General features: G+C 36.5%; 1 long non-coding RNA gene across 1 annotated transcript in view; it reads right to left on the bottom strand.

The window, feature by feature from the left end:
• Nucleotides 1-10,000, bottom strand: part of LOC137973038 (uncharacterized) — an 18,371-nt gene that overhangs the window by 2,128 nt on the left and 6,243 nt on the right. The window contains exons 2-4 of the long non-coding RNA XR_011117147.1: nucleotides 6,574-6,615; nucleotides 4,551-4,617; nucleotides 1,196-1,267 (exon numbers count right to left, since the gene is read on the bottom strand). This is a non-coding gene — a long non-coding RNA (uncharacterized lncRNA). The remainder of the gene's footprint in view (nucleotides 1-1,195; nucleotides 1,268-4,550; nucleotides 4,618-6,573; nucleotides 6,616-10,000) is intronic.

Consider the following 10,000-nt stretch of genomic DNA (forward strand, 5'->3'; position numbering starts at 1 on the left):
TTTCGTCTGCTCATACCACCACGTGCTCGCCATTTCGTTCAATTACGCATTCTAATTACTTCAAACAACCCCTTTGAGGTTGTTCGAAGTAATTATAATCCAGTTATAATCAGGGACTGCAATTAGTTGATGTGAACCCATTTCATATTTAATTTGATTATAATTTGATCATAATCGAGGCCTAATGTGAACACGGCTTAAGATAAAGCTCCAGAATTCTAACATGATCATCAATACAGCAATCCACATTACAAGAGCTTAAATTGATTTTTCAATGAGGACAAAGACTCTACAAAAATCAGCAAAGAAGATTCACGAAATGGCCTTACTGCTGTCAACTGCTTCATAAATGGCTTACATCAAGTAAAAAATGGCATTTGGTAGTTAAAGGAGAAGTTCACTTCAAAATGACAGTCCTTTTTTAATCCATTAATGGAAAGTTCATGAGGAGAACAGCTTTTAACCAAAATTTCAATCTTGAAACAGTTTTTAACAAGGATTTCACAAGGTTAGAAGGCCATTTCAAGATTGAAATTTTGGTTAAAAGTTGTTCTCCTCATGAACTTTCTATTAATCGATAAAAAAAAGGTTGTCATTTTGGAGTAAACTTCTCCTTTAAAGTCAGTGAAAATGTGTTTCTATATTAAACTGGATTCAATTGATTGATGGGTGGATTGTGTTATCAACTAGGTAATCACTATAATATAATTATAAAGTATAAATCGCAATAATTTTGGTTTCAAAAGGGCTTATACATGTATGTTCACTGGATGGCAATTAAACAATTTGACAAGCTTCTTCACTTTTCGTAACAACATTAACGAAGGCAGGGTGTGCACCCAACACAGGGGCTTTGACCCAGATTGTGTAACTACAGTACTAAGCAATAATAGAGTGGTTTTCAAATGAGTGTCGTAAAACCAAAACCAAAGTAATTACTTTGGCCAATCAAAAAAGACGGAGACAATCCAGTAAACCAATCAAAACTTGAAGTAATTACACGTAGCCGACACAAAGCGCGGGAAAATGTGCACACGCGAGCCACAATTGGTTTTGGTTTCACTTCTGATTGGTTTAAAAAGTGGCGCGAGCACTTTGAACCAATCACTGAGTGAAGTAATGCAAAACGAAAGCAATTCGCTAATTACTTTCTACACTCAATTGAAAACCACTCTACCAAAATCACATTGCTTACCTTTGTGCGAGTTATTCTTCCCTATACTTTCACAGTGAGACAGCTCTTACAAGAGAAGTCCTGGCCTTTAACCTGTTCACCATACAGTAACCAAAATTAATAGTTATTATTAAACATATTGAGGATAAGGTTGCATAAGATAATATTATCCACACAGTGAGTGTTGTCCAACAATGCCAAGGAAGGAACTACACCTTCTTACAATGATGGAACAGTTGCAACACAATGTCAAGGCTCTTCATGATGATCATTGATAATTTTTTTAACATTTGGGTTTAGTGATACCATTTTACTTATGACAGGAAAGTCAATGGACAAATTTTTGTCAAAATAATATTGCATGTATTATTGATTACAATTAATTAAAGGAGGGTGGGGGCGTGGTGGTTTCATGGTTAGAGTGCTTGACTCAAGATCGAGTGGTCTGGGTTCAGGCCCTGGCCACAGACATTGTGTTGTGTTCTTGGGTGAGACACTTTTCTCTCACGGTGCCTCTCTCCACCCAGGTGTATAAATGGGTACCGGCAAATTTAGTGCTGGGGGTAACCCTGCGAAACGATGATGATGGATGATGTGATGGACTAGCATCCCATCCAGGTGTGGGGTAGAAATACTCCTAGTAGCTTCATGCTACAGTTACCAGAGATAAGCGCCGGCCTGATGGGCCTTCTAGGCTCGTAGCAGACTTAACCTTTACCTAATATCAACAAATCCAAAAAATAAAAGAAATCAAATGCTGCTTCATTTGTACATGACTGTATAAAAATTATTGTGATCATACACTGTAGTTATTTCAATCCTACTGTAGATGGATAGATAAATATTACATACTTTGTTCAGTTATACAATGAAGGCAAGGGCTGAATTAAACTAGATATATTTACAGATAAAGGTAAAAATTGAGCTATTATCATTACGATAAAACCCAGAACTCCATATTTTTAGTGAGTATAACTTTAATATAACTTTAACATAACAATATAAACTACTAAGCTGGAAAAGGTCAATGATTATATTGTAGGTATAAAAATTTAAATACATTAATAATAATATACATGTATGGCAAAACCTTAAGTTGGTATTATTTACACAGTGGCATTGCAAAGTGAAAACACTATTCCTTGTTCTGTAGGGCATACATGGACATCTATCTCATGCTGTGAAATGTGACCAAGAACTTACATGAAATAAAAAGTATATTTGAAGTGCCGGTTACAGACAAAATAGAGAAGTGATGCTCGCACTCGATCATTCTTATTGTAGACACCTGAAAAACCCGGGCACCTCCAAAGGGATTCGAACCCATGACCTCTGCGATGTCGGGGCAATGTTCTACCAACTAAGCCATGAAGCAAGGAACAGGATACAGTAACTAGGAAACCCCTAAAGATATTGATCAGTCAATTCAAATATAATAACTTTTCAGATTTCTTCAACCTTGATTAAAAAGCATCAAAGGTAGGAATTCCTTGAGCACAAGGTGTTCGCTAGTTTTAAATTATTGTAATTTGTAAAGGTAAATACAGTGTATTACTTGCAACATTTAGGGTCTGTACAATCTTGCTTACTGTCTAACAATTATTGCAAAAAAGATGGATACAAGTAAGTAGTTTATTTACAGTACATGTATTCAGGTAGACCAGAAACCCATAAGGGTTGAAACGTGTAACGGCCCCATGTGTGCTGGGAAACAAGCTTCTGAATATTCAATTTGCTAAGTACCATATTTGGAACAACAAGAGCGAGGGGTTTCCAAATATGGTACTTAGCACTGAAACATTCAACCAATCAGTTCGCACTGAATATTCGAAAACTGTGAATGCACGTTACACGTTTCAACCCTTATGGGTTTCTCGGTAGACATAATAGAGCTTACAATAAAACTTGTGAGAATGTGCCCATGCCAAAAATAATGAGTACATGTCCAAAATCAAAAAATTCCACAATAAAATTAAATGGAAAAGACTAGTCTAGTCAAATGGTTCTAAATTACATTTTTGTAAAGCCTCTAACCATCATTGGCAACTTACTCCATACGTAATTTGCTTACATGCATCCACTCAGAGTTAAAGTGTGGTTGTACTAAATTACATTCAAATTATATTCAATTATTTTTATTAATTAAAATTAATGTTTGGTAATGCATGTACCTACGATGTTTTAAGTTTTCAAGTTTTTCCATTTATTTTTTCAAATTATTGTATTTTTTCAAATTATTCTCAGTCTCCAGATTAAAACCCTACACAGCATGTATAGTATGGTTTCTTCCCACCAGACAATGTACAATCATAATACTTATTTTTGAAATGGCACAAGCTACTGCTTAACTGTGATGATTTTTAACTCTCATGTACAGTAACATCAATTCCCACAGTTTTATTAAACACATGAAAATTTCAAATATTCTATGTCATTCAGACAGACTGTGTACTATCTGTCACTTTTCAGAGTTACAATATTTAACTTTTTCTACAGCCCTTGTTGCACTTTGACAAACCAATGTAAACAAAGTATTTATCAATCAGCACCACAAGTCACCAGCATCCAATCACAGTATTGGCCCTCGCTTAAAAGCCCACCTTCAACCCACAGGCATTGCCTGCTGTGGAACAATTTTCATAATATGAAAATCCTGCCCCGCAAAAGCTGAAATTCATCCAATCAGATGCTACAATGAGCAATGTGAATTTCCATAGCAAAACACAAATGGTCCAAAAGCTTGTCAGTTGAAGGTGGTCTTTAAGATAATTATCTATATTTATGTTATTCCTAACTACTTGTAATAGCAATAGGAATGAGTGGAGTCCAATTTGGTCTGTAATCATAAGAGTGATTAACAAAATCGGACGGCAACTTAGCGGGAGTCCAATTTGTTTAATCAAGAGTATATGATTATAGACCGAATTGGACGACACAAAGTCGTATTACCAATTATTCATAACCATTACAATTTCCAAGTAAACAAAATTAATGCATTCCTTTTTCACTGTCTAATGTTACAAAATTTGTCCATTTTGGAAAATCCCCAGTTTGATAGGGTAAGTGGTTGTTGCTATGGTGATTGTGGTAAATTCTGTGATTGGTGGATTAAGCTGACTGCACTTGATATAATTCGCTGATGTAACTGTCCGATTACAGCCAACTGTCTGATTACAACCCTACACAATAATTAGTGAAAAATAAAACACTTAATGCACCAATCAAATTTGAGAAAATTGCACTGGTTATTATTAAGGGGGAAAAACGTACAAGTAGTCATCTTCTCTGAGAGAAGTACAGCTGTAGCCAACACTTTTCATAAGCTATGGGTGCTTATTAAATTCACTCACTGAAACAGGGAAAAACCTGATCTTACCTTGTTCAACAATGGTGAAGCCTTCAGTTGGTATGATTTTCCACTACAAACCAGACACTAATTTTACCTAAAGAACAGATTTAAGAACTTCATTACAAGATTGAATGCTCAAAATAAAGTGTAGCATCTTTTTGGAGCTACAGTATACAATGTATAATAAAAACAGAATATTGGAAATGAAGAATTGCACATGATGCAACTGTGAAGATGACGTCTACATGTACATGTAGTGTAAACAGCCTTTCGAAATAATTATCAGTCCTCAACAGTAGTCCTTCTCAGCACTTACAGTACGTTGGCCCTCTTATGCAAAATCAAAAATGAAGGATAAGTAGGACAATACTACGTAAGTGAATGGGTTCACAAGTCAAAAACTATGTCCTCCCCATTCATCCATTAACACCTGGGAGTGAGACTTGACAGGTTTTTCTCTTTCTAATGCACTGATCAACTCGAAACTTCAACATCCCCCCTGCCCCCCAGGAAAACCACGGGTATTTGAACTTTTGAAGATTGGATCGTTTAAGTTCCCGCCCCCTCTGGCCAAAATAGTGTTCAAATGCCCTAACCAGTCGTAAGATTTGTCTGTCCATCTCCAACTTTTGAAGACCTTTTTTTGTAAGCCAAACACTCACAAATGCTATATCTCATCCTTTAAACTCTTCCATCTCGTCCAAACACGTGTTTTACCACTGCTGTTTTACCTGACTCATCCGGTTCAAAATGCCCCACCCCATGCAGGCAAAGGTCAAATTCCCCACTTCCCAGGCACAGAGGATAGTCAAATGCACGGGGTTTGGGGGGGGGGGGGGGGTTGGGGGAAGGTTGGGGGGTGGGAATTGTTAAAGTTTCGATTTGATCCGCGCATAACGCCACACGATTTTACTCGTCAACTGGAGGTGTCCCAGGGGGCCTGCAGGAGTGAATGTGTTGACAAGTCAAAAACTATGTCCTCCCAATGGTACCAATTGACACATCTTTTTTCAAAGGCATATTTATAGGAGTCTCATAATTTAATTAGCTTTTAAGATTTTTATTCATTTTTCTCAAATTGTTATAGATGTATTTTTAATTGTAATGTGCATTTGATCAAATTTTTGTTAATTTGCACAATATAAGTGAATAAATTATTATTATTACTATTATTATTATTATTATTATTATTATTATTATTATTATTATTATTATTATTATTATTATTGACACCTGACAGCGTCACAGAAACAGCTCCCCTTATTTAAAGAGTTGAAGGCTTCAACAATTGAGGTTCCTTGGTCATATCCTCCACTTCCCTGAATAATTATTAGCCTGACAGTGAACTTGAGTGAATTTGCAATGTGTTTTGATTTTCACACTAAAGCCTAAAATGAACATGTCGATCAATCTTCAAGCTACATTTGCATTTACATGTACATGTCACCTGAGCTTTATAAGGCTTACTCCATTTAAAGTTAATGGTGCCACTTTCCAAAAATAACAAATATTATAAAGTTCTGCTTATTATCACATTTTTTTTTACCCTGGCCTGTGTTTGAACCCACAACCTTGTACATACAGTGAATTGTTCCTTGACTAAGGGTGCCGTTACCTTGACCCTTGTGTAGTTTGAAACCTCTTCTGTAGTATCAAAATCTGAGTTTGAAGTTAGTTATAATTAAACCTTTGGAAAGAAAATACATGTATCCACTCATCTAAACTGCCCTTCCTTTGTCCTTCAATACCATCTCCTAAATATTAAGGTTACAATAATAATTTACTGTTTACAAACAGGTACAGACAACATAGCTTTGACATTATTACTATTATTTGAAGATCAGTAACTATATGCAAAAATTCTGATGGTTACTTGCAGCCATATTTTATTGGGAGGTTTAAAACTTCTAGAAATGTAGCTTTTCTTGGCCAAATTATGCAAGACTGAAGAGGAAGAATCAAACTTGGAAACATATTTTAGTTTGCTTCTGGACTTGCAAGGTACAAGTACATGTGGCATTTAAACTGAAAATGGAGACAATAGACTCACCTCGGCCATATTCATGTTGTTTTTCCATGTTAGGTGACATCACTGTCAAAATAACATTAACAAAATAATATTAATATAGTTATCATAATGAAAGGCTTAGCATTTCAAGCAATCTCTGAAACAATTTAACAAGGTTGTAAACTACACGTAAATTGTATGGACTACTTAAAGTGCCCATAATTATGATAAAAAAAACCACTTACTTTTTTCCTTCAGATTTTGAAGTTGTGTTTGCTTGACACGCGACTGGCAAAATTTTGAGCTTTGATTTTTATCCAAAGGGCTGTTTACTATGAGTGTAACTTTTGGATTTCATGGTCTGCCATTACTGACGTTCAAAACTGACGGATTGGACCTCAGAGGGTTGGTTCCAGGGAAAAGTGACATCAATTACGTGTACTCACTAGCTTAAGCAAGGCAAGTTTAAAAGTTTTAACGCCCAAAAATCCTGTTCTGCATATTAATTCTGCCACGTACACATGCATTGCATTCTTAAAATAGTGAGCCTTTGACGTCATTTTCTCCTCAATCCAGATCTCTCAAGATCTTAAAGTTGATAATGGCAGACCACTAAATTAAATAAACAGGCTCAAAACTCTGGTTACTTAGTACATGAATTCAGTTAACAAAGTTTTGAAATGCAAAGAAAGATAAGAATTGATTTTTTGGTTCCGGTAGCACTTTAACTGCCACTTTAATATTCTTTTGTTTCCATGCAAATTGGCCCTAAAGGCCTTGCTTTCAATGAATATTTAACCTTGAATGAGGCCACAAGGGCCAATTTGAATGGAAGCAAGAGAATACTAAAATGGCAACCATTTTGGAATAAGGTTATTGGCTACTTCACTTCAGAGAGGTTACCTACATGTACTTTGAAGTAACTAAATTTAGATGCTTTGAAACCTGAGATTAAAATTATTTTTGACAATGACAACAGTTGGGCACTCAACTGTAACCAGGTGCCTACTTCCCCTCTCATAGCCATCTAGTGTTTCGATTTTTCCTTTAAAGCCTACATGTACCATGAACATGTCAATCAATGCTCCAGCTACATTTACATGTACCTGACCTTTACAAGGATTGTTCCCTTTAATTAACACTTCCCTAAATGACAGTGACCAGCTGGTATTTTTTTACAGGTCACAGGTCATTGTTTTACCAATACAGAAAGTATCCTAAACATGCATAAAGGCTAACCTTATACCTAAACAAAACTTGTTAGGCCTAAGGTTAGGCCAGAGAGTGAACATTTAATATAGTTTTTACTCTGGCTGACGTCAGACAATTTTACTCGCAGATTGGGGGTGGTTTAAGTATGAATAGATTAAGGTTATGGATGCCCTTTTCCAAAATAACATAGGATTGCTGCTCACTACTCTGCAAGATAATTCTTTTTTTTTTTTTGGGTGAGGTATGGTTAGAACTTCAGTTCTGAAACACCAGCTCAATAATTCATTTAAAATCGTCCTCCCCTTTACCAGCCCCTTAATACTCCTCGTGTTTACATTGTGAGCTTGGTGTTGTCTGTGATGAAATAAAAAAAAAAATGAAACCTAGAACCTATGACAAGACTATAATTAAGACTGGAACTTTGGTAATGAAACGTAGGCTCATTTAAAATTGCAAACACATGTAAGACTGATACACTTTCTGAACATCAATAATTTTTCGAGGAGGCAGTGTGGCCCAGTGGTTAGAGGGCTTGCCTTGAGATCCGGAGATCCCGGGTTCAAGACCCGCTCTGACCACTCGTTGAATTTGATCCTGGTAGTCCCTGGTTCAACTTCCCAGCTGCACTTGTAAATAGCCAACTGGTTTGCCTCCGGCCAGTTGGGATTCTTAACAGTTGTTGTTGTTCTGTTCCGTCATTTCGTTGTGTTTCATTGGCCCTGAAAAGCCCTATGGGGAGCGGTCAATTAAGTATGTATTGTATTGTATCAATGACTAAATGGAAAAACTTTACCTTTATGACTGCTCCTTGCAAAAAAATTAATACAGTGTTATCACCAGGATTTTGTTTTAGGGAGTCCCAGGGCCCTCTTTCCTGAAAATAGTAAGGGCCATGCAGGAGCTTCAGTGGGACAAAGTTATTTCAGCTCCATTACTAGGGTCCAAAAAAGCCTTCAGGATTTCTCTATCCATTTCATCAAGGAAGGTTCAAGTTGGAACTCCTGCAATGGTGGCCCTTCAACAATATTTTAAATGCATTTGATTTGTTAATGCCTGGAGACAGATCTTACAGGTTGTGATCTTTTTGTTGGCATGGATGTTTCCACTGCCATTCACTCTGAAAAACAAGGTCTTTCTTCAATGAAACAGCTTTTTGATCTTTGCTTGCTATGTTGTCCTCTTCACCAGAGTTTCGATGACCTACACTTTCTCAAAATCCTGGTAGTTTAAGAAAGAATCTAATTTTCTTGGTGCCACAATGAATAAGATGAGCCCACCCGCACTCTAAATTACCTGTTACACAAAGTACCAGGAACTTTGGTACCAGTACCACAGTTTCTTTACCAGCACCACAGTTTCAGTACAGTTCAGTTTCAGTTTTCAGTACAGTACCAGCACCACAGTTTCTTTAGAAACTACCCCTTCATTCATTTGTTACACAAAGTACCTACTTGATCCAATATGGCGGCAAAGGCAAAAGTCAACAAAATTGAAGGCTTTAAAAAGGGCTTTGAATACTCTGATAAACTGTTTTCATTCAGTTGAAGAAGCAAAGAGCTGGAGTATTCAATGGAACCATTAAATGACTGCTAATTTACTTCTAAAAGTGTTTCGCTCATAGCATCCTTCGTAGCATCCAACTAGGCGCAGTGCATGGCTTTTAATGAGCCATTTCTATTTTTCTTGCTTGAATCCCGCAAGGGTGCAGCCTGGTGAGAACACTGTAATAACTATGAAGGTCTTAAGAGTTTTTGCTTTTGTTGAGAAAATTTTGTAACATGACAGTAATGAATCTGATGTCGTGTCCATTATAACATGCAAAGGAACCTTTTTTTCACAAAATGCCTTGTTGGATATTTTGCACTGCTTACACTTTTTACAAGTTTTTCACAACGTCTTGACAAGAATAAAGGCATCCTATTCATCTTCCTCCTCCTGTTCATCATCATTGTCGTGATCATAATCATCAACATTATCAACATCAGATGACTCATGGCCATTGTCATCAGCATCACAGCTTCCATCACCTTCAGCATCATTGCAGCTGCAGAGATCGGCACACGATGATGATGTAGATGATGTTGATAACAGTGGTTCCAGAGTTTGCAGCATCAACAGTATGCAGCAACTATTTCGTATCAGCCTCCTAATGGTTTCTTTCAGAAAACATGTACACAATAATTTTAATTATTTCTACAGATTGCTTTACAGTGATTGCCCCAATCTGCTATCCAATGCAATCTTCCATCGAATTAAG

The sequence above is a fragment of the Montipora foliosa genome, chromosome 10 (assembly GCF_036669935.1).
Source record: "Montipora foliosa isolate CH-2021 chromosome 10, ASM3666993v2, whole genome shotgun sequence".
Taxonomy (NCBI): Eukaryota; Metazoa; Cnidaria; class Anthozoa; order Scleractinia; family Acroporidae; genus Montipora; species Montipora foliosa.